Source organism: Nomascus leucogenys, chromosome 4 (genome assembly GCF_006542625.1).
Source record: "Nomascus leucogenys isolate Asia chromosome 4, Asia_NLE_v1, whole genome shotgun sequence".
NCBI classification, from domain to species: domain Eukaryota; kingdom Metazoa; phylum Chordata; class Mammalia; order Primates; family Hylobatidae; genus Nomascus; species Nomascus leucogenys.
In genome coordinates, this window is record NC_044384.1 from 41,860,877 (window position 1) to 41,886,490 (window position 25,614).

Consider the following 25,614-nt stretch of genomic DNA (forward strand, 5'->3'; position numbering starts at 1 on the left):
AAGAAGAAAGGATGAACATATGGAAAAATCAGCAGGGAAAACACAGCGATTCTTTCCTCACAAGGAGCTGAATAATTAATGGTAGGAGGTGGGTGTTTTGTTAATGAAGAAAATAGCGAAAAACCTTATGGAAAGTGTCAATGAGGTCAGTGATAGGAGATGAAGGGACTTTCTAATCAACCCAGATTCTCATGGACATTGAAGTCAGGAATAAGAGCTTAGGAACCACACAGAGTGCAATTATGTGTGATACTAATGGAAAAGGAAAAAGCAATCTTTTGGGGGTGATTCACACAGTGAGTAATTGACTCTGGGTTTAGAGAGTAATTGCAGCAATGGCACCTCTGGACAAAATGATGAGGCTTTAGGGGTTGCAATTAGGCAGGTTCCAGATCCAGTGGCTTCCTGGGGGATCCAGGAGAGCTTGGAAGGGCAGAGCCATGCCCTATCCTTATCTGTCCTCCTGAACCCTGAGCCTGAAAGCCAAACTTCCTGACATAGCCTCCTGAAGGTAGGTCAAGATGGGCATGGGCAGAGGCAGACCCTCACAATAGGGAGGGAAACAGTAATTTCTGTGTATATAATGGGGCTGGGTCCATGTTCACGGCAGCTCAACAATGCATAGACTCCCATGGATCTCCATAATCTCTGCTGCAGGATGGCTGCAGCTCCTAGCTGCCCTCTGAAATCCACTTAGTACCTCGGCTCACCTCCCCAGTCTAAAATGCACTCCATTCCTCCAGCATCCGTCTCTCAAGGTCAAGCAGAACTGTAATTCCTTCAGTAAGCTTTTCCTAGCTATTCTAACCTACAGAGCCTCTCTCTTCCCTGGTTGTCCACAGCCCTTGGGGTCTAGTAAACTGTAGTACTGTCATTGATTACAGTTTGAGCCTTATCACCCTAAAAGATCATATAAGCTTCTTAAAAGCCAGAGCTGTATACCCAACAATATCCAGCACAGACTAGAGGCATTAATTGCCTAGTGAACACATATTGATCAATTGATTATTTAACTCACTTAACACTTTCACATGACTTGGCTTAGGTATCTGATGGTTAAAAAAATTCAGTGGAAATCAAACAGATTTAATTCTAATTAATGAGGAATAGAGATGAGACAAATGGCTTCTTTGGGACAATAAAAATAGACTTAAAAATAAAATGAACAATCACATAAAAAGATGTTAAACTCACTAGTAACCAAGAAAATATATTTTAAAACAGTAATGAAGTAAAATTTTTCACACATTAATTTTGCAAACACTGATGTGGGAGAATAGTTACTAACACACAGTATATGCTTTGGTGGAATATAAATAGATAGAATCTTTATGGGACTTAAACCATTGGCTTTTTAAAAATTAGTAATCCTGCTTTTGTAAATCTATCCTATAGACAAATGTATATTTAAACCAAAATTGTAAGTATCAATATACTTTTTAACGCCCATAAGGAAAAACTGGAAACACCTGAATGTCCACCAGTAACATATTGCTTCAACAAATTCTGAGGCTTCCTTATTATAGGACACCATCAAGCTAAAAACAATGAAGGCAACTGACAGGGAAGGATCCCATCAAGATCCATGTTTAAGCAATACATTAAACAACTCATTAGAATCATATGTATATAGATGATCTCATTTAGGTTTAAAATTCATATGAATATATGTACACACATGAATATGTATCTCTATCTACCTATCTATCTCTGCATAGAAAAGGGCAGGAGGGATACACAACAAATTACCCATAGTTTTTGGCACCCTCGAGCAGAATGGAATTAAGTAGGAGGAAAAATGAAGAGGTATTCTATGTGCTTACATATAAAATATAGACTTGAACACAAAATAGAAGACTCAATTTGGGCACTTCAGTCCAAGTCTCATGAAAAGGTTTCTGCATGTGCGATGTGCACACATACAAATGTGGGATGTATGTGCTTCAGCCAGCTCTCTGCATGATTGGGATTATCAAGGAACTGCAACTTCCCATCACCCAGAGGACACCACTGCCTTCCACCTTTGCAGCACTGTTCCTCCCATTCCACACTTCAGCACTACTCTTCTCTCAGGGCCCTTTGTGCTGCCTCCATCCACATTGATCTCATCCCCTCAGAAATCCATGGCATATGTCTGTGTCAGTCAATTGATAATTAATTGTGAATGATTTTGTGACTTTGGAAAGGATAACTTTCAAATGAGCTATGAAGCAATTCCTATATTGTAATGTTTAGTTTTGTTATCTGACTTTCCAGCAAGTGGCAGAATTACAGAAGCCTGTTTTCTCTCTTTTTTTGTCTTCATTCCCTTTTTGCTTAATTTCCCTCTCTCTCCTCCCCCATTCTGGAGATGCTCTGCTCAAAATAAGAACACTGAATACTCAGCTAGGTAGAGAGCATGGGGCCTTCTCTCTCCCAGCGTACTATGTCACACTTCCCCCCAAGGTCCAAAGGCAATGTGGCACTTTAATTAACATAAAGGCCTTTTTCTCTGATGGACTTCATGGCAATACAGTAAATACCTGCCTGTGGCAAACCGACCTTCGCAAATGAGACAGCCTACAATCTTATAGGTGAGCTCGCCTAGAGTTATATAACCATATGAAAAATAAACACTGCAATAACAAGAGTCCCATTTCAAGTGTTGATTCTGGGTATTGTGCCTCTGTGTTTAAAAAGCTGGGAAAATAGCTCTTAAGTGCCAGTCAATCCATTTGCATCCATTACTCAGTCTCCATTCAAAGGAAGGTCAGGCCATCTAGGATTGCAACTGGTCTCAGGGCAGAGTGGCCTCTGCTCAGCAGAACTATTCCCCAGGGCTTCTGATTGCTGTGCTCTTGGAAAGACAGGGGGGTTGCTTAAAGACTCTGGGAATCCTCTGGGTCTTCTCTGTTTTTCCATCCTGTCTGCTTTTACTCAACTGCGCCTTCACTCCCCAACTTCCCCAACTCCTAGAATTTCATAAAAGATGCACAATACATTTTTAATGAATTAAATTAACATTTTTAGCAACATCACAGAAATAAAAGCTCTGCCTCTGGCTGAATGTGAAAAAGGAGTTACTGCCTAAAATTTAGGTTTTATAGTAGAGAAAAATAGAGGGGGGGATTGAAAAAGAGAGATGTTTGATTTGAATTCAAGAAATGTATAGTTGAAAAGTAGAAGATAATAGAAAGCTAGCAAAGGAGAAGATATGGAGTTTTATATATACCATGCTGAAAAATATGAATTTATCATACCAGGTGCCAGTGAAGAATTTTAAGTAAGGAAAATGACATGACCAAAGGTTGGTTTTAGAAAGCTCACTCTATGGCAGTATAGATGGTAGACTGGGAGCAAATACCTTCAGCAAAAGAACCAGCAAAGAGCCCACTGCAATGGCCCAGGAGTAAGAGCCTGCACTATGGCAAGTCCCAGACATTGCAAGTGACAAACTATCTGGGAGATGCTGGATAGCACTGTGAGGGCCTGGAGCCCAGAGGTGGCAGATGAAGTAGAAACACTCACAAGATGGTGTTTAGAGGGCTGGATGAATGACAGTGCCATGCACAGAGACAGAAAGTCCACGGAGTTGTTTGGATGGAGAAGAAGATGAGTTCTGTTTGAGACACTGTAATTTCCAGGCACTGTGTGGGAATTGTAAGGAGGCAGAAACTGTGGCATGGCAGGGAGGAGAGAAGCTTGGGAACACAGCCCTGAGCTCTGGAGAGTATGCTTAGAGATGCCAGTCATCAGTTAAGAGACGGGGCTGATGCCCAGTGAGTAATGAGGTCACCCAACAGGTGAGTCAAGTAAGAAAAAACTGAGGACCCATTCCTTAAGAAGCCTCAATTTTAATGGTTGGGCAGAGGAAAACAGAGTCTCTTTTGACTTTTCATTTCATCACCCGTATTTAATTTTAGTTTAATTAATGGCCTGGGTTTTTTTACATTGGAGATGAATCACCTCTCCTTTCAAGTCCCCATGCTACCTCCTGCATTTCTCAGTCTTGATTCTTTTCATTCCTGCCCAGAGGCCCTGTCTTGACACATTATTTTTCTTTGTACCCCCTCTGGCATAGCAGGAGGCTCCTCTGCATGTTTTGTAGGAGCACTTGCCTTCGGAGGGCATCAGGGTTGGAGACCTATGAGGCTGGGGAGGATAAGGCGGGAAGTGGGCCCAAGGCCTTAGAAATAAGCATCAAATGAAAATTCTCATCAATCCTCCATGGTGATATTTTAGAGTCTATAGTCAATGCTTGCTAATTGTTTAGGTACCATTATGTCCACAATCAACAGTTTCTTACCCCAAGCAGCTAAAACCTCAAATGTTTCCAGTGTGCTCAAGGTTTTAGACATAATTTCAACACATTCTCTATATAAATGAATGCAATTCATCTCAGTCTATACCAGTAGGAATAAAAACACATTAATAAAATAAATACTAAAATACATAAAATAGTAAAATAAATAAAATGATATCACATTTCATTATAACATTTTTAAATGTCTTATATATTCAGAAGACACCCAGGAATGTACATAGATCGGGGATTATTCTCCCTCAAAAGAGGTACCCGAGGCAGAACCAGAACCACCACACAAGATCCAAGCATAATATCAAACCCGCCCATGCTAATTTCCAGTAAAATAACTTGTGAACATCCTGCCCATCTCTCTGCTTCTCCAGCCAAGAGAGAGTATAAGTCTTTCTGTTTCACATGCATCAGAAAGCAGCTGGTATCTAAATGTACTATAATGAAAAACTTTCCCCTTGGGGGGTCCAAGAAGGTGGAGAGGGGGTGGCAGGAAGCTGTAACTGCAGAGAGAAATTGGCATTGCTTTGTTGGAGTTAAGGAGAAAGAGCGTTTCTAAAGGAAACAGAAATGCCAAGACACAGAAGCAAGGAGCAAAGGGAGGAACTGGCTGAAAATCTCAACACAGGAAGGCAAACAAGAGACAATGAGAAGGACCAGAGAATCTGAAAACCTGATTTGAGAAAGCATTTGGAAATTGGGCTTGTTTCATAGTAAAAAGAAATACACTTCTTGGTAAATAGATGTGATAAAAATTTTAAAAATGAGGCTATAAGGATAAAAGCATTTCAAGCATGGGCAAGTAGTTGGAAAGTATAAAGCACCGTAGGTAGAATTGCAGAAACTGAAAAAGAGCAGGCTCATTTAGGGTGGAGTCTGATACCAGAACCCCAGGGAGCAGCCCTGAGCCCTGACTGAGCCATCCAGGGTTTGCCCTTCACCAGTCACTTAATTCCCCTTTGAAGTTGCCTGTCAATCACACCCCTGAGGGAGCCCAACGGTGTTAGAACCATTCTTCCCAAGGCACTCCTTCCATTATCCTCACTAAACCTGCCTCTGCCGTAGGGATGCACGCAGATTGCTCACATTAAGAAGCAAATTGATTATGAACTGAGTTTTGTCTACCAACAATTTTTAATATGTAATCTTGTCATGAGTGAACGAAAGTCATTAATAATACAGTAAGCAAAATGTGCTACAGTTAACCTTAAATTATAACTTACAAAGAGCATTCTTGCAGTTTCTTCTTTGATTTATGAGCTCAGTTTATTCTATGCAAATTCATGCACAGTTTCTAATAAGAGGGAGGAGGAAAGATAAAGGAGCTTTGAATATTTTATAAGCTTTTTCCACTTACCTTAATTTAGAATTATGAGGCTGAATATGTAAGTAGAGAATAATTACCTATTACTAGTCTCCCACATAGTTTATCTATTTCAGCTCTGAACATCCTGAGCAATGCAAAGCATAACTGTTTTACTACCTGCACCACTGTGAATATGATAATTAGGCCTCCTTCAGCATTACTTGTTGCTGACACATGAGAAGATAGACACTGTAATATAACCAGACAGTCCTGCACTGTTGTTTGATATCCCTTTTTAAAATAATATACAGGATGTGCAGTATTTCATTCACTGTACATTGTTAGTGAACTTTTTAAAGAGGTTCGTGCCCTGAAAAAAAATTTCCCTGCCTTTCTTCCCCCATTGCTGTGTTCTGTGAGCTCCAGAAATATGGGATTAAGTATTGCAAAAGGTAAGATTGATGGCCTGGAAGACAGAAAGCTCATTCCAGGAGCAGCATGGGAGCTCTGTTCCTTCTCTCACCCTTCTCCTCAACTGCCTCCCCACCCCCTTCTCACACACCAATTCTGTGCCTCTGACTCCCTACCCACCACCCACAGTCTCAGGGTTTTAGACCACATGGATGTCCAGGTGAAATGGGTGAAGAGAAACAGAAAGAAAGCTCAGTGTTTAGGAGATATGGCAAAGAAAAGTTGAAATGATGCCTCAAGGTATAAAAGTGGCTGCTCAACTGTTAACTATAAGGAAAAGGAAATGGCTTTCCAGGGTCAACAGAACTTGATTAGGTCAATAGCAGGACTGGGTGACTAGTAGAAGACTCCCCAGTGAGGCAATTTCTGAAGACAGGCAGTAATTCTTAGGCGTAGGCTTAGGAACTGCAGTCCAGACCAGGTGACAATTGGTCATGCTCAGACTTCAGGATTCACACACACTTTCTCAGGGAAGTCACTGGTAATGGTGGCTTTGCTTTTTCAGAAATCTGGACTTGGGTAGAATATTGAAACTGACCAGCCCATTTAATTTAGGAAATAGGATGGAATGGACGGCCACCTCTTTAGTACTTGGACACACAAATAGATTCAGAGCTCACAGGAGGAAGAAGGTGCTGGCCTCTGCCTGCTCATCATTCGAGTCAGCTGGGCTCTTCATTTGAAGGGATGCAGGATCTCAAATTTGTTTTGTCTTCTTTTATTACCAACAGAGACTCTTAAGCACCCAGTGATGTGCTGAATTATCTGAAAAATAACGTAAATTGAGAATGAATGGTCCTTTGCTTTAGTTAGGGCTCAAGGCTAGTGCGATGCAGTGGTCTCCTATTCTATCATAGTAAACACTGATCAAATTTAAGAGAGGGAGCAAGCAGCTTCCAATAATAAGGGAAATAAAGGTTTTTCTTTCACAGTAAATTGTATCATTGGATTTCATGATAATTAGCACTTCATATTGTATTATGGTGATGGTGTCAGACCGACAGCCAAACAGAACAAATGAGTTAAATATCTGTCAGCAGGATGTTTCAGGTCTGATTAAGGCCACTGCAGGTGTATCTGTCTGTGTCTTTTCTTTTTTTTCATGGTGGACAGTATATTGAATTGTCAGAGAAACCATTGTTCTATTAACATCAATTATCAATGAGTCAAGAAAATCACAATCCCTTCTCTTGACCATAGGAAGAAAACTTCAGAAGATAATCATTAATATATTAAGAAGAGGGGAAGGCACACTAAAATGAAAATTTATAACCTGCTCTTTAGTGCCTAATATAAGTGAATAAAGGAATGACATATGCCTCAAATCATTCATTCCTTCCAGCTGCTGCTTCGCAACAACCAGGTAGCTTTGTGACATAAAAGTCACTAGTGAGTTAATCCTGGAGAATATAAAACGTATAGAGATTTACCAAGTGGCGTGCACTCTGCCTTTAACTTTACATACATTGTTCGTTTAATCCTTATATCAGCTCAATGATAATATTTTGTTATTCTAATTTTAAGTAAGGAAATGCAACATCAAACGGCAGTGTTTGTCTTTTATTATAACAACTAATATTTATACACACCTCTCTGAGTCTCATTACATGCTGAGCACAGACTAAGGAAGACTATAACAGAAGGGGGAAATATCACCCCATCATGGAGGATTTTTGGGTGAAGTTACAGTTATAAAGCAAAAGATGAAGAAAAATAGAAAAAAAAGAAACTTAAAAACAGAAGAGAGGAATAACGATAGGGTACAATGTAATATCAGAGCTGTCACAATGCATTATATAGTTGATTGTCAAATGAGTGGCAAAGATAGAAACTGCTATTAGTTTAGAAAGGAAAGAGAAAATTATGGGCTAAAGTGGTCTGAAGATTGTAGGAGAAGGAAGGGAGCTGACTTTGGTCATGAAGGATGCGTGGGAATTGGATACAGCAAGAAGGTCAATGGGACACTGTAGGGCATTTCAGATGTTTCAGATGAAGAGTAGGAAAGAAACGTTTGAGGGAATTGAGCAAGTACCAGCTCAATTTGGGAGGCAAAGAGGTGTTCAGTCAGGTTGGAGAGGAAGATTCAGACAAACAGACAATGAGTAGTAAAGTTGAAGGGTTTATTCAGTAAGGCATTGAAGAGGATAGAGAAGAACTTGGATGGCATTCTTTTTAAAAAATTGAACTATCCTCATTTTAATCAAATCTATTGTTGGCACTGGCTTGCAGTTAATTGCCCTAACTGATCATGTTGGCCAGTAGCCTTGTACTTTGCCTCTCCACTATTTTCTATCATTACTATTATGCTTGCAGAAAATATTTTCAAAAGAAGTTTTACATATGTGCTATAATTCCTTATAAACCTTGAACCTCAAGTCTAGTGGCCGCCAACATTTTTTGGTCATACATATCTATCAGGAAAAAAATTTATACACACACATATATATATATATATATAATGAATTAATGTGCTACATTCATTATAAGATATAATTAAAATATAACTTGTAAAACATATGAGAAATGAAATAACCAATATTTACATTTTAATTTTATTATGTAATTGTAATATGTTAGCCTTTTTGCTGAAATTGAAATCATTATTCATAATAATATTTTCAATGAATGCAATGAGACTGAATATTCTTCACATTTCAGAAAGTCTTGCTTTAGTGCCTTGTGACAGAACAATTGTGAGGTCCGGCACCAACTGCAGTTTATTTTGGTCCTTGGTTTTCACAGCTGCTCTAACTGTAAAAGGGACCCCATGAAGACGCATGATGACCATGAATAAAGTCAGAATTGCCTACACTGACTAGTCATGGGCTTACTGTCCAATCCGATGTATCCATAGAACAAAATTATTTGTTGGAGTTTTGCTTGTCAATTTCTAGCTTATTAAATCAAGCAGGTTAGAAAATGTTTTTTCTGATATTTTCAATGTGCTTATAGGAGAGCTTTTGTCATTACTTTTGGCAACAATATCACACAGATTGGAAACCTGCTTTCTAACCATTCACTTTCAAATGGAGTTATTTCCTGCTCACTGGCTGACCCCTCTCCAGATCTAAGTAGGTAGCCCTTGCTTCTATCTGGCAATGGGGCTGAGGAAAAGAAAGAGAAGTGTTGGCGCCACCATTTCCTAATGAGACAATTCTCGTGGGCTGGCATTGTGACAGTTATCTTTGGTCTACAGTTTCTTACAGGAATATCAGAAGCCACTTGGCTATTGTTTGAAGATTCTTTTAATTAAAAGAAGATTATATAATTTATAAATTCACTTTACCTGGATGCATATAAACCACAAGAGAGCAAAAGAAAGAGTGGGCATGCCCCACCAAACTCTGCATTATGGAACCTTCACCCTCCCCTCCAGACACCTCAACTCACTGTGAGTCATGAGACTGTCTGGCTTAAGCACCAAAAGAAAGGGCTCCTATGACAAATTAAAAATTGAATGTTACTCATTTCATCCTTTCACTAATACAAGTTTCTGATGTTCTCTTTCCACACCTCAGTGAATCATCTTTTTCATCCTCTGATTATGAGTATCATTCTAGAAGCAATTATTTTGCCCTGTTTTGAGTGTATGGCATCTAAAGGCCAAGGAGTGTGTGATTTGACCCAAGTGCCACACCCATACCACGTGGATGCTCACATTAGAAACAGGTCTGTACACTCACAGACCCTGTGCCCACAAGGGAGTGTCTGTTTGTTAGGCATTCACAAGAAGTACACACAGAGAAGTCAGAATCTCAAATGTGATTTCAGATTCATTTGTGTAATTTCTTCCTTCACTCCCCGACCACCTCTCCACAAAACACACAACTTAACGACATATATGTTAGACTCAAATATAATCCAAAGCACTTCCCTAGAGTAATGAGTGGTTAATACAAACAAGTGCTTACAGGCATATACACAAACTAATGTACAGATGCAAGCTGTTCTTGAGACAGAAATGTCATCTAAGGGAACCCTAGCCCAAATATAACCCCTAAAGACCCAATATAATGTCAGAAATGTCTACCATCAAAGTTATTCTTAACAAGCTCTTTTCATTATGCCTTGCTGCTTGGGATATGAGCTTTGTGTACTTGAGGCAATAGTGCCGAACATATGTCATGTTAAAATCATATTATTAATACCAACAGAATGGGCTATAATTCAGAGTTTAATTACAAGGCTTAAGTTTTAAATGCCATAGGAATTAGCAAAAGAAGGGATGCAAATGGGCTGGAGAACCAAGGGAGGTTTTTCTGAAGAAGGAAAAAATTAATCTGAATTTTGAGAGACTCACAGAGCTAGTCTGCTAGTCTGACAGGGACTCGCACTTGAAAAAGGTTTGAGGCAGGCAGCTCAGCAGCTGCGGTGTGATCTAGGTGTGTGTAGGGCCAGTGAGAGGGTCAGTGAGTCAGGATGAGCCTCATGGAGTCCAGCACACAATGTGCTCACATGGGCCTTTTCTCCTAGAGATGGCTTTAGTGCCTATTTCATATGGAAATACCCTCCTGGAAGTGTCAGCTCTGTCAACTGAATTTTCATATCTCCCCATTAAACAATCAGGATGTGATTGGGTTGTTACATTTATGAGGCAGTTTTTGAAACCTCTTTGAAGATAATTGTCAGTTACTGCAGTAAAAAATGTGCCCTTCATGCGATTTCCCCCCAAAAGTTCCCCAACTTCACAATCTAGTGGGTTTGCAATTCTTGGCTGTATTATCAAGTCCCATAAAGGCTAAAATATAGGTTGATTCCAAGGGGCCCAACGAGTGGGGCAGAAAATAAAGATATGATGTTCTAATTGCTATTTAATATTATAGTATTAGAAGAAAGAAGGTTAATGACCCACCCCAATGCATATGCAACCTTCCTCATTCTGAATGGTTCCCTGGCTTCTCTGATTAACCGCTGAAGGAACGTAGCCTCCTCAGGAGGTTAATAGCATTCCCAGAAGCCTCTTTGCCTACCCTGTGACTAAGCCATAATTTTAGCCTCTGCAGAACACACATCCAACCTCTTCTCAGCCTTAAAAATGATCTTTCTAGCTTTTGCCTTGCCCTTAGCATGGCTGTGAGCATGGTATCACATGACTGTTTTCTAAGATAGTCACTATGTCCTATGTCCTGTGCCATCATAAAACCAAGTACAAAGAACACCAGCTGGAAAGCTGGAAAAATATGGCCAATGCACTTAAGGGAAACTGCTTCCAATGTGCTAAAAAAATAAATTTTATTTTACCACTAACATAAGCCCACAACTAGACCAAGGTATTCCCCATCATGACAAGTTCCTCTGCTTCTGAGTCCTGTGCACACATCATGCATGGGTTCAGAATCATTACACACAGTGCTCCCCTCCTTGATAAAATTCCTCAAGGATCAACTCAAGACTTCTTGGACACTCCAACATACCCAGGCCTGGTCCCTCCCTTTGTTCTTTCCTTTAAGCCCATCTTAGTTAGTCCCTTTCCCTTCACTTTTAACCAAGGTCTGTAGTTCGTTTGCTTGTTTAATGTGTGTGTTTCTGCTTCCACTCTATTGCCTGTATTCTGAGACCATATGCAAATTTTTAGTCTTTTTAGTTCAGATTTCTCTGAATCGAGAATACAGTTGAGATAATATAAGCAAGGACTCCCATAGACATTTGTACTTAAGGCAGATCATAATATCATGGACTCCCAGCCATGTTCTGTGATTAAATGAAACTTTTAAGATATTAGAAAGAGTGAGTTTATTTTTGTATGGGAGAGCCATGAATTACTGGGGCCAGAGGATAGACTGTTGCAATGATTTAAATGCGGTTTGCCCCTGCCAAAACTCATGTTGAATTTGATTCCCAATGTGGTGGTGTTGGGATGTGGGGCCTAGTGGGAAGTGTTTGGATCATAAGATCACTTCCCTCTTGAATAGATTAATGCTGTCTCTAAGGAGTGAATTAATTGTCACTTTCACAGGAATGAATTAGTTATTGAGAGAGTGGATTGTTATAAGTGAATCCAGCCTCTCCTGTGAGTCTCTTTGCATGCACCAACTTCCCTTTCTTCCATGAGTTGGAACACCAAAAGGCCCTCACCACATGGGTTGTCCTATCTTGGACTTAGCCTCCAGAACTGTGAGTGAATTTTTTTTTTTTATAAATTATAGTCTCAGGTGTTCTGTTATAGCAACACGAAACAGACTAAGACAACAAAAATAGATTGTTGTGAATCATGCATCCTGGTTTTCTTGCTCCTTTCTAGTGTCCTTCCATATTAATTTTTGGCTTTGACATGTAATTTTCTTTGGCCAACACGACATCAATAAACATGACACAGAGCTTGAAAAACTTGCAAAATGGTGCTTACTTTCTTGTAATCCTGCCACCATCATATTAAAAGGTCCAGAATCATTTGTTTGAAAATATATGGCCCAGCTGACAGCAAAAACAAAAAAACAGATGTGAGAAGCTACTCAAAAGAATCAAGCCCCAATTAGCCATCAGATGAGTACAGCCACAGTGAGACCAAGTGAGACCAGCAGAAGAATCATCCAGCTGAGCCTAACACAGATTTCTGACCCACAAATAAAATGGTTGATGCTTTAAGCCCCTAGGTTCAGGAATGGTTTGTTTTGCAACAATGGATAACTAACACATATTTTAAGCAAAATTGTGGTATAATCTAACTAAAGTTATAAAAGACTTTCTTGGGCTACTGTATGGAGATTATAACATAGAGAAATAGGGCAAAAGCAAAAAGACAGTAATAATGCAATTGCAGTAGTTAGGATTGATTGATGTGGGATAGGAGAGAGACTCTTGGACTAAAAGGGACTGAGATAATTCTGAAACCCATCTGGGCACAACTACTTCTTTGAGGATTAGAAATGTTTCTTAACTGGGACCCAGCTCTGCTGGACTACAACTAGGATATGGTTCTGCTTCCCACCCTTTGAAGTTTGGGGTTCAGAGCTTTCTTTTTATTTTGAATTATCTCGACCTCTCTGAGTCCAAACTGGCAGTGCTTCACTAATTGTAATAATGCAATCCTTTGAAAAACCTTTGGGGTTTCCTAGAAATCTTGTTGATCTTCAACCAATGTCCCAAAGCCGCATTTAGAATTCTTTTTAAAACAAACATTTTCAAAACTTGGGTGGGTCAGACTACCGTGAGATAGCTCACTTAAGGTACATATGCCTTTTCTTAGTAAAGTTATAGAAAACACTGCCTTAAATATTTTTGAGGTCATTATAGAATTTTACAAATTCTTTGAGCTTTACTGAGGCACTTTTCACTTTGAGAATCATTGGTCAGCTGAGAAACTGGAGATGTGATACAGCTTTATTTTCCAGCCTAACAAGTCCTAACTCCTCTACATTTCATCAAAATTTTACTTAAAAATTAAATAGTCATGATTTTAGCTCATCTCTTTCTTCCTATATCTTATACATAGTTAAAAGAAGCAAGTTGACACTGTTAAAATTCTGTTTGTAATTATACTTAGCCAAATCCACAAGGTCATCAGGTACCTTTTCAATTTTCCAAGTTACCACAGGTGACATTTTGGCCAATATTTTATACCTTCATAGACCACAAGTTTTTAAGCATCTAAAATCACTTTCTCAATATTTTTTCAGTCTTAACTCTTTCATTCACTTTTCTTCAAATTTCCTCAAAAGATTTATTCCCACATGTCTAGACCTCTCTTGCTGTCCAATCCCAAAGCCAATGCCACATGTTTAGCATTTTTGTTGCAATAACACCTTGCTTGTAGGTACTTCAGTAAACTAGTAATGTTACCCATATCCCTGATATCCATCATAGCCTTATATCGTCCCTTCACACATAAACTCTGGAGTTGGTTATTTGACTTCTTTGACCAATGGGATACCAACAAACATGATGCAGCAGTTTGAAAGTGCTTATGCATTGAAGATGGTGCACTTAAAATGTTGTTGTTATCATATGAAGCATCTGACTTTCATATTGGAAACATGTGGCCCAGGTGACATCTCTAGCCATCTACCAGATATGTGAAACCATCTAAGATCATTCAGCCTGACATAACTTGTCATATTACTATAGCTATAACAGAGACCCCAAGAAAAACTAGTATAAGAAATATCCACTTGATTCCATCCAAAATTTCTGGACCACAGAATCAAAAGTAAATAAAATTATTTTTATTTTAAGCTACTATGATTTGCACTGGTTTTATATACATTAAATAACTGAAAGAGAGGTTAATACCAGAAGTGAGATACTGTCATATTAAATACAAAAACACATGTCACTGGCTAGGGAACTGGGCAACAGATAGAATCTGGAAAAAAAAAAGAGAAACTTATGACATATAGTGGCAGAACAATTGACAAAAATATTGTTGGCAAGGACTTGGAACATAGAAAATGTACTTAATGAATTTGATTCTGACTAAAGCAATATCAAGCTAGAATGTTAAAAACATCAGTTGGATCTTTCTAGCTGTGTATGATAATGTGTTGCAAGAAAGAATAAGCTAAAGAAAGACTGTTCTGTTTGTCAGCAAATTTGACAGGCATATGGAAGGCAGCATATGGCAGACTGGAAAATAAAACTATCTTTTATCCTCAGTTACTCTAGCCAGACGAAGACTCTTAAAGAAAGAAATGGTCTCTGTGTAAATACCAATTCAAGAGTGTAGCTGTAACAGCATTCATTAAAACTTCAGAAAGGTAGAAGTGGCACCTAACAGATCCTCTCTGGTAGAACACATGTCTTCCATGAATATAAAAGTTGGGCCCCTCACCAGCCTAACATGGCCCAAATAGAGAGAGGTTTATCTCAAAAATAAATTTGAGTGTGGCTTTTCTCACATATAATGACAAGAAATTAATCTTATACTTAAGAAACCCACAAGTTTTTTAAAGGAATTTTATTAGCTTGTACTAAGTTGACCAGAGACAGTTCACAATACAGCCCAGAGGGATGTGCTACACCTGCAGTTAAAAAAAAAAAAAATAGACAAAGATACTACCACTAGAAGCAGAATTGTTCCCTAATTGAGAAGTATCTCTGGCCCAAAACAAAAGAAGCCTAACACCACGTGCCTGGTTTAGTTTCAGAATTACAATAGATTAGTGAGATATTCAGGAATTTAATACATTGATCGTTAAACCATTGGCTGCCTGAAATCAACCATGGTTGAAATATTTACACAAAAAGCATTAGCAAATGCTACAAATCAGAGATTTTAATTTTTTTCAGTGACCCAACTGATCAGAACACTATGGCTGCCAGGTGAAGAGCCCAGTCTTATTTATTGGAAGATGAGAGGCTACCTGGAACAGAGATGTGTGATCACAGATGAAGCTGCCTAGACCAACAAGACCACCAACTGTAAGATGTGTAAGTGAGGCCATCCAGGATCATCCACACCCAGCTGACCTGGCATATGACTTTAGAACGTGGGCAAGGACTTCATGTCGAAAACACCAAAAGCAATGGCAAAAAAAAGCCAAAATTGACGAATGGGATCTAATTAAACTAAAGAGCTTCTGCACAGCAAAAGAAACTACCATCAGAGTGAACAGGCAACCTACAAAATGGGAGAAAATTTTCACAACCTACTCATCTGACAAACGGCTAATATCCAGAATCTACAATGAACCCAAACAAATTTACAAGAAAAAAACAAACAACCCCATCAAAAAGTGGGCAAAGGACATGAACAGACACTTCTCAAAAGAGGACACTTATGCAGCCAAAAAACACATGAAAAAAATGCTCATCATCACTGGCCATCAGAGAAATGCAAATCAAAACCACAATGAGATACCATCTCACACCAGTTAGAATGGCAATCATTAAAAAGTCAGGAAACAACAGGTGCTGGAGAGGATGTGGAGAAATAGGAACACTTTTACACTGTTGGTGGGACTGTAAACTAGTTCAACCATTGTGGAAGTCAGTGTGGCAATTCCTCAGGGATCTAGAACTAGAAATACCATTTGACCCAGCCATCCCATTACTGGGTATATACCCAAAAGACTATAAATCATGCTGCTATAAAGACACATGCACACGTATGTTTATTGCGGCACTATTCACAATAGCAAAGACTTGGAACCAACCCAAATGTCCAACAACGATAGACTGGATTAAGAAAATGTGGCACATATACACCATGGAATACTATGCAGCCATAAAAAATGATGAGTCCATGTCCTTTGTAGGGACATGGATGAAACTGGAAATCATCATTCTCAGTAAACTATCACAAGGACAAAAAACCAAACACCGCATGTTCTTACTCATGGGTGGGAATTGAACAATGAGAACACTTGGACACAGGAAGGGGAACATCACACTCCGGGGCCTGTTGTGGGGTGAGGGGAGGGGGGAGGGATAGCATTAGGAGATACACCTAATGCTAAATGACGAGTTAATGGGTGCAGCACACCAACATGGCACATGGATACATATGTAACAAACCTGCACATTGTGCACATGTACCCTAAAACTTAAAGTACAATAAAAAAAAAAAAAAAAAAGAATGTCCCACCTAGTTTGCAGACTTGTGGGCAATAATAAAATGATCACTGTTTTAGACCACCACGTTTGGGGTGGTTTGTTTTGAAGCAACAGATAACTGACACAGCAAGTTAATAGTTTCCTATCCCACTAAGTGAAATTTATAATTCTTGCCATGATCTAGGAGGCCTATATGCACTAAATTCCTCCTAGGTCCTAATCTTACTTCTTACTAGTCTTCCCCTTTGCCTTGCCTGCTCAGGCCACACTGGCTTCTCTGCCATTACTCAAACAAGACAAAACACTTTCCAACTTTAGAGACTGTGTGCACTCCAGTTCTCTCTACCTGGAACACTCTTCCACCAGTTATCATGTGGCTATCTCTTTTGGGTTTCCTATCAAGCATCACCTTATCAGACAGGTCTTCCCTCACTGCCCTGTATAAAATAGGCCCCTTCACTTCATTCTCTTTTACATTGCTATATTTTCCTTCGTAGCGTATGTAGTCACTTGTATCATTACATACTATATCATATACTATATATTATTACCTACTCCATATATACCTTTAAAAACGTGCTATTGCAATGGTCTATATGACTATATGTACTATATAACATATTAAATACACAGTTATACACACAGTTACAATTACATGTAATATGTTAAACATTACACAATTATTACTTATCTTCCACCAATAAAATATAAATTATTTGAAAGCAGGGCATTGTCTCTTTGGTTTTCTTCTATATCTTGAGCCCTTAGAATTGACCTGACACCTAGAAGGTGATTAATAAATATTTGTTGCATAAATAAAGTGCACGAAACATATTAGTTACGTATGTGTCTGGCACTTTGCTGTGTACTTGGAAGAGAAGATGGAGAAACAGCAACAATCAGCCTATACTCTGATAAAAATAATAATAGTATATACATATGCAGTGCTTATATATATAACTGGCATTGATCTAAGTGCTTTACACATACTCATTTAATCTCCACTTAAGCTGGTATGTATGCATTATTATTATCTCCATTTTACAGATGAGGAAAGTGAGGGTTGTAGGATTTAAGTACTTGCCCAAGATCCCACAGCTAATAAGTATCAGAATCAGGTGCCAAGCAGCAGCTGACTCCAGTGTTCAAGCCTTTTGTCACTATTCTATATATCTCTCAATTAATTTATGGTAGTTGCAGAAACAAAGACAACATTCTTAAAACAGAAAATAGTTAAATGATGCACTGTGAAGCTTAATTGCAATTACAATAATAATTCAGGGAACCCGAGTGTCTATCAAAACTGGGATGGCCAGAAGGGGATTCCTGGAAAAGGCAGGGCTTGGCCAGCGCTAAAGAGCCAGTCAAGAGACAACCACTTTAGAAGGAAGATTCAACTTGAATAGTGGTGCAGTAGAAAGAAGGAACTCAGTAGGAGAGGAACATGTTGAGGACCAGTGGTGACCTAATGAATTGACCTTATATTTTGTTGTAAGGGAATCACAGGGCCTAATGAGACTTGGAAGAAGGATCAAGCAGAGCATCTCCTAGGTGGAGAAATGATTTGTTCAAAAAATCAATTTTCTGATTATTAATTAATTTCTTCTCTAAAAAGAGTACTTTTTTTTTTTTTTTTTTTGGTTGACACAGTCTCACTCCGTTGCCCAGGCTGGAGTGCAGTGGCACGATCTTGGCTCACTGCAATCACTGCCTCCCGGGTTCAAGCAATTCTTCTGCCTCAGTCTCCCCAGTAGCTGGGACTATAGGCATGCACCACCATGCCCAGCTAATTTTTGTATTTTTAGTAGAGACAGGGTTTCCGCATATTGGCCAGGCTAGTCTCGAACTCCTGACCTCATGATCCGCACACCTCGGCCTCCCAAAGTGCTGGGATTACAGGCGTGATCCACCATGCCTGGCCACAAAGAGTACTTTCTGGGCACCTGCTCAGTAAGAAAGACCCTGCTAGGTACTGGAGGAAGTGTGAAGCAGTGTTAAGAGATGATCCTCAACTTCGAGAAAGCACATCCTAGTAAAGGAGATAAAGCATGAATTCAAAGAACTTCAGTAGGAGGCAGATCTGTTGAACATCCTTCTGTTATTCAAGGGCAGCGCAATTTGATAGAAAGGTGAGATTCCTTTCTGCTGAGAAGGTTAGAAAGGACATTTTGTAGTAGTGGTGCTGGACTTGAGTCTTGAAAGGCAATTAGATTTCTCATACAGTGAAGTGAGTGAAGATGGGTTCCAGGCAGAAAAAGAGGGGTGACCAAATGCACATTTTAGCAGAAGGGGGAAAATGGGTTTGAAGAACAATGAGTAGATTAAGTTTAAAAACAAAAGAAGCATTTTCTCAGATTATATTCCCAGAAACACCAGACTCCCAAGATGTTAAATGGAAGAAAAACAGGTTCTTTCCATTGAGTGTGCGCATGCTCTTGAGTTCATACATATGTGAGTGTGTTTGTTCTTGTGCATGTATGTGCACATGTGTATGTTGAGTAAACATTAAACACACCAGAAAACTGAAATAGAAGAAACAAGTAGTGCAAATATGGCTGCAAAGGTAAGTTGAGAACAGATTGTAGAACTCCTTGGAAAGAATATAAACAAAGAGGTCATATGAAAATAGCAGCATACCAAGATCCACCTGGGTGAGAGACTACAGGAAGAATGAGCTGCTGCTTCATACACTACATAGGGAGCAACAAAGGTTTGTTTTTATAAAAAAGTCTTACCAGAGGGTGATGCAAAGCAGTCTGTGTATGTTTCATTTCAAAAACCTCACCTCAAGCTTTTTTTTCTCCTAAAATAAATGTATTACATAAAATAGAGTAACATTTTAAATTCTCATTGCCTAGACTACTGATACTCTGAAAATTCAGATTTTTCTAAGGTTGGAGGCAGTAAGAGATGCCCCCTGGAGATACTGGGAGCAAGACAAGAGATCACTGGTTTCCGCTCTAGTGATGCAAGCCCCCAACTCTGAGTAGCCCAAATGATGTGCAGCGCCGGAGCCTGAAACTAAGAGAACATCTTGCTCTTTGGACTTCTCATTCTCAGCTAGTTCTCAAGATTATCTCATTTTCTTCTCCCAGAGCCATTAATGCTATCACCCTGAATGCCGGTTAAAGGGCATCCTTTGCATGGCTTGGCATACTTCCCAGATATGTATTTCATCCAAAATATAGAGAACAAATTACCAATAAAGAAATTATGAGTGACTACCGCTGCTCTGTCTCTGTCATTTTCCTCTACAGTTGAATACTCTTCATTGTTAGGGACTCGTTTTTTCTTGCAATTCAGCTTAAATTTTCCCTCACTTGGCTTCATGTCATCACTCCTAATTACAGACTAATAAAGCCTTTGGATTACTGTGAGCAATTTTCTTCCCTCCGTTCTCCCACCTCAACTTTTCTCCAGAGGTTTTCTGGACCCAGCCCCGGACTGCACAAAACTGTAACCAAACCATACAAGTTCATCCACAGAATTAAGATCTGGAGTTTGAGACTTAATGCTCAAGGGTTGCCTTTATCCTCATTCATTCTCCCTACTCTTAGTTTAAGAAAAGTATCCATTATACAGCCTGTCTGAGCTGAAGGCTTCCTGGAACAAAGTGGAAGGCACAGAAATGGATCTGTGGAAGGTGCTTGCAGGTCAAATTTCCATGAAGGGGAACACTCTTTTTTTTTTTTTTTTTTTTTTTTTTGAGAGGGAGTCTCGCACTGTTGCCCAGGCTGGAGTGCAATGGTGCGATCTCGGCTCACTGCAAGCTCTGCCTCCCGGGTTAACGCCATTCTCCTGCCTCAGCCTCCCAAGTAGCTGGGACTACAGGCACCTGCTATCACGCCCAGCTAATTTATTATGTTTTTAGTAGAGACGGGCCTTCACCATGTTAGCCAGGATGGTCTCGATCTCCTGACCCATGATCCGCCCGCCTTGGCCTCCCAAAGTGCTGGGATTACAGGCGTGAGCCACTGCACCCAGCCGGGATCACTCTACTGTATTGGTGAACCGAGATATTCAGCTTCAACACAGCCTGTCTGCCTGCACTGGCTGGAGGGCCATTGCTAGAGACTTGCCATAGGATCATTGCTAGAGACTTAACCGGAGGGCCCATGAGCTTTTCCTAGCCCCAGAAACAGGAATACAGCACAGTTCACATAGTATTCCCAAGCCAATCTCTAGCCCACTCCAACTCACATCCTTAATGAAGTTTCTTTCCCATCAAGATCAAATTACCCCATGGAATAAAACATTGAAATAGAGTTTAGGGACAAGCATTAATTACTAATTGTGTGATCTTGGGCAAGTTACTGGATCTCTCCACATATTTATTTTGAAATTTCAGGGAAACATTTTGTAAAAGAGACTCATCAAAGTACAATGTGATAATTGTCAAGCCAAGTGTTATTAATATTCACTGGGGCAGAAGTTCTATGGAAGAATAGCTAAGGACTAGAATATTAAAGGAGGGCTTCTTAAAAGGAGAGGAGATTTAGGCTAGACCTCCAAGGAGGATTAGAAGTTAGCACCTGCAGACCCTGAGATAGGGCATTTCAAGCAGCTGAGCATTATAAACAAAGCTTAATTTTGTTAAGAATAAGGCCTTAATTAGCCTTGCCCTTTTTCCTTCATTTTATGTATATGCCCACATGAAATACAACCCTAAACCTTACTAGATTTTGTGGATCATTCCAAGTAATTTGGGAATAAAGGTCTACTATTACCTGCCCTATTTACACTTCAGTACTTAAAAGTATTCAATCCCAACCTCCCAGCCCTGCCACTGCCACCATCATTATCTACCACTCTACCCTACTTATCCCACTCAGCCATAAATCATAAAGACCTGCTTAAATTGTACTTTGTAGAATGAATAACTCGAGAGAAATAAAGTTGGTTTTATGAATGACCCCAGATTGGGGGCAATGACATGGGCCTTCTAGTGCCATGGAAATCAATCAGTATGGCCTGACTCTGGGGACAGCCTGACTGGCTCACAGACACCTCTGGATGACAGGGGAGGTGAGGTGAAAGCCCTCTCATTGGCTACCTCTGGCCTGGAAATCAAACATGATTTATCTACATTAGTGGGCTTCATCTTTGTCTTATTATCTCAGCCACAGCTTGCGACCCAGGCCGACTCTCCTGCCTTTTAATAAACAGATTTAATAGGACTGATAGTTTGGCAATTTGTAGAGTAAATTAGATTTAATTTGGCCTGAATGCCACTGATTTCTCATATTGTTCAAAACAATCTTATCCAGGGATGCATGTCATCCCAACACGTTCTCTTCTGATGCAGCTGACCAACTGACAGACTTAAATGAGTGTATATTCTCCAAGAAATCTGTGGCTTTTCCCTTTGCTTCTTGTGTCTTAATTCACTTAGAGATAAGGTGCAGTGGGGTTACAGTGACTGTGATAATGACAAAACCAGTAATAATTCCATTGTGTCTTCACTACAAGGCATCTTTGCAGAATAAAGACCTGAACACAGTGTCCCTTTACATGTAGAATATCAACATTTTAGGGATTTGGTATGGAAATAATTCTAATGTCACATAAATGCCCAAACCTTCTTAAAGAATGTACACAACACAATGTTACCTTTCCTTGATGACTACAAGCTTATCTGAGCATCGTTTTCTACACTGTGCTGGAAAGCAATGAGTAACTCAAGTCTGTGTGTCTAACCATCTGCCCCTAAACTATATGGTTCCAGTCTTACACCTTGACTTCTAGCCTTTTCTTTGTTTCTTCCTTCACAAGTAATTGTCATTCTTCAGTGCTGTGAGGGACCCTAACAGCTACCACATTCTCTCACCTCTGGAGTACTCATTAGTTCTGACCACCAAAATCTTTTTGGCTTTGACAGCATTGACTTTTCTGTCTCCCTTGGAGTTGAAGGCATGTTGCCTGGACCTGTCATTTTTATCTGAATATAAGACCACCCCATCAGTTTTTCTCTCTGCCATCATAACTGGCAGCATGTGGATAGACTTATCTGAATGTGCACCCAGTATGGAATATTTGTGATCAATCAGAGGTGGCTGATTTGTCAACCAGGGCCCTGAATCAGAGCCCCCAGCCAACTTACAATGACAGCAAAGAGAAAGAAATATTGTATTAGGCAATCAGGAGTTTGAGACTGTTTGTTAGTACAATTTAATCTAAACTAACCTGGGAGTCTTACTTTCCTGCTTCCTAATTTGAACATTCTGACATGATATGAACATAGACATACAATAACCAACTTGTGGTTTGTTTTTTAATTGTACATAAAATTGTAACCTTTCAGTGGGCTCTTATCCACAGGTAAAATGCATCAAAATGCACTAAATTTATGACTTTTGTTGATGTTTAGAATTTTTTTTAACTTATCTATCACCCGTGGCAAATTCATATGGAGGGTGAATGTCTTTTCCAGTAAGAACAATGTGCTACACCTTCCATGATGGAATTAAGCCAATGTAATCAACCTGCCTCCAGGTAGCTGGCTGGTCACTCTGGGGAATGATGCCATGTCAGTGTTGGTCCTTGCTACTGGCAGATTGAGCACTCAGCAGTGGTCCTAGCCAGGTCATCCTTGGTGAGTGGGAGTGCATGTTGCTGAGCCTATGTATACCCTCCATCCCTGCCACCATGGCCACTTTGTTGATGAACATATTAGACAATGACAGGAATGGGTAGGGAAGGGAGCTGACTGTTACAGAACAGGTCATTCTATCTGCATGACTATTAAAATCCTACTCTTCTGGGATCACCCTTTGGTAAGCATTAACATGGGTCACAAATATTCCATACTGGGCGCACATTCAGATAAGTCTACCCACATGCCTCTTCCCCAGAGTTTGTTATAACAAATTTTCCATTCATGTTATTTCCAAGTCCCTGACCAACCAGCTAAACCATTCATAGTCCATGAATTGGTATGAACACATAACTCTTGCTGTCTCTCCTTCTGGGCACTGCCCAACGTTTTGCCACTGGGAAGGTTTCCCTTTATTATTGTTTTCAGGGCCACCTGGAATAGGGCTACAGTGTAGCAGCCATATAATTTTTGATGGTGCCTGAATATAATGCAGAATTATCAGTAAAACACAAGATCAAGATTTTCATCAGTGAGCTGGTCATAGAGAGCTCCTTGTGAGGCCATAGGTTAAGAGAAGACAGTGTAGTAGGAATAGGGGTCATAGGCATCTGGTCCACTTCCTCATGCAACTTACTTGTGCTTTCAGGCCCTGCTTGAGCCCAATCTCATATATATCACTTCTATTTGGTAATAAAGAACTTCTGTGCATGCCCAATTTTATGGCTTGGGTGATAAGGCAGTATCAGTTTATGATGGGAAGCTCAGTTGCATGGTAACTTGGCGGCCCAGGGTCAAGCATTCAGTCTCTACTAAAACCCAGCATAAAGTGACAAATGTGTATCTCAACAGAAGAGTTGTTACATGAAGAGATAATATGGTTTTATTCCAAAATACTGAGGGTCTGTTTAGTGATTCACCTACAAGGGCTTGCCAAAGACTCCAAACAGCATCTCTATCTGCCAGGGACACTTCGAGTACTATTGAATCTGCTAGGTCAGATGGCCCAAGTGGCAGAGTAGTTTTCATGGCAGCCTAGACCTGTTACAGAACCTTCTCTTATCCTGAACCCCACTCCAAATTAGCAGTTTTTTGTATCATTCAGTAAACAGGTCAGAAAAGCACACCCAAATGAGGTATATATTGCCTCAAAAAAACAAAGAGGCTCTGTAGGCATTGCGCCTCTTTCTTAGCAGTAGAAGAGATAAGATGCAGCAACTTATCCTTCACCTTGAAAGAGATATTTTGACCTGCTCCAGACCACTGGACATTTAGAAATTTTACCATGGCGGTAGGCTCTTGAATTTTTATAGGATTTATTTTATACTCTCTAGCATGCAAGTGTCTTACTAATGTGTATAGAGTAGTGGTTACTTCCTGATTGCAGGGTTCAAAAAGCATAATACTATCCATTTAATGAACCAACATGGTGTCCAGTGAAAGGGAAAGTCAAGGTCTCTGTGGGCTAGATTATGACACAGGGATAGACAGCAAGAACAAGTTCGATTGTACAAGCATGAGCTGGAGGCCATGAAGATAAACTGAAACTCATGTGAGTTCTTGCCTATGACTTTGAGGGCATCCTGCAGAGGCCAGAGCCCTGTATCACAGAGCTAAACATACACACCTGGCCTAGGATTTCAGGGAAGGAAGGGCAGTTGCAGGCCCAACTATTGTTTCACAACAAGACGAGTCAGCAGAGTGATAATGTGTGTAAGATACTAAATGACTGTTTCTTCCCTTTAGCCCTTCAAACCTCCTATAAGAATCTCTTTTGTGGCCCAGCCAAACCAGAAACATAGGAAATGGAGTTCAGCCTAATTAAATTGGCACATTATAAAGCCACTGTGGCTTATAGATATTCTGGGTGTATGTTTTCTTCTCACATGAGTTGGGCAAAAAGGGATGCATAGTGTGAAGCAGATTCATTCTAAGGACGTCACCATCATTTCGTAATGGAAATTTTGTCTCCATTATTGTCTGGGCAACCTGCCTGTCACACTTTGGGCTGAAGCATGATTGTTTGGACCACATGGTGGCAACCAAGTTCCCAACACCCATCTAGGAGAGTATATGCTGATTCTGCCAGCAAAGTGCTGGTCCTTAGAGTTCTGGATCTGCAATGCAGCACATTTTAATTTATATCAAGGATAGGTTGCATGCTACTAGAATCTCTTCAAGAGAGACAAAGAGAGAGAGAGAGAAGGGATGGAAAGGGGAAAGGGGAGGGAGGGAGGAAGGAAGGAAAGAAGGAAAGAAGGGAGGGAGGAAGGGAGGACGGGAGGGAAAAAAGAGACAAAGAGAGAGGAAAAAAGAGACAAAGAGAGAGAAAAAAAGAGAAAAAAAAAGAAAATGACTTATATATGATTCTGCCCAGGTTTATTCTAGTTACCCAAACAGGACTAGGATCTCAGGTTGCTCTACAGTAAGTTTCTTAATTTATTAGCACTCACCAAAGAA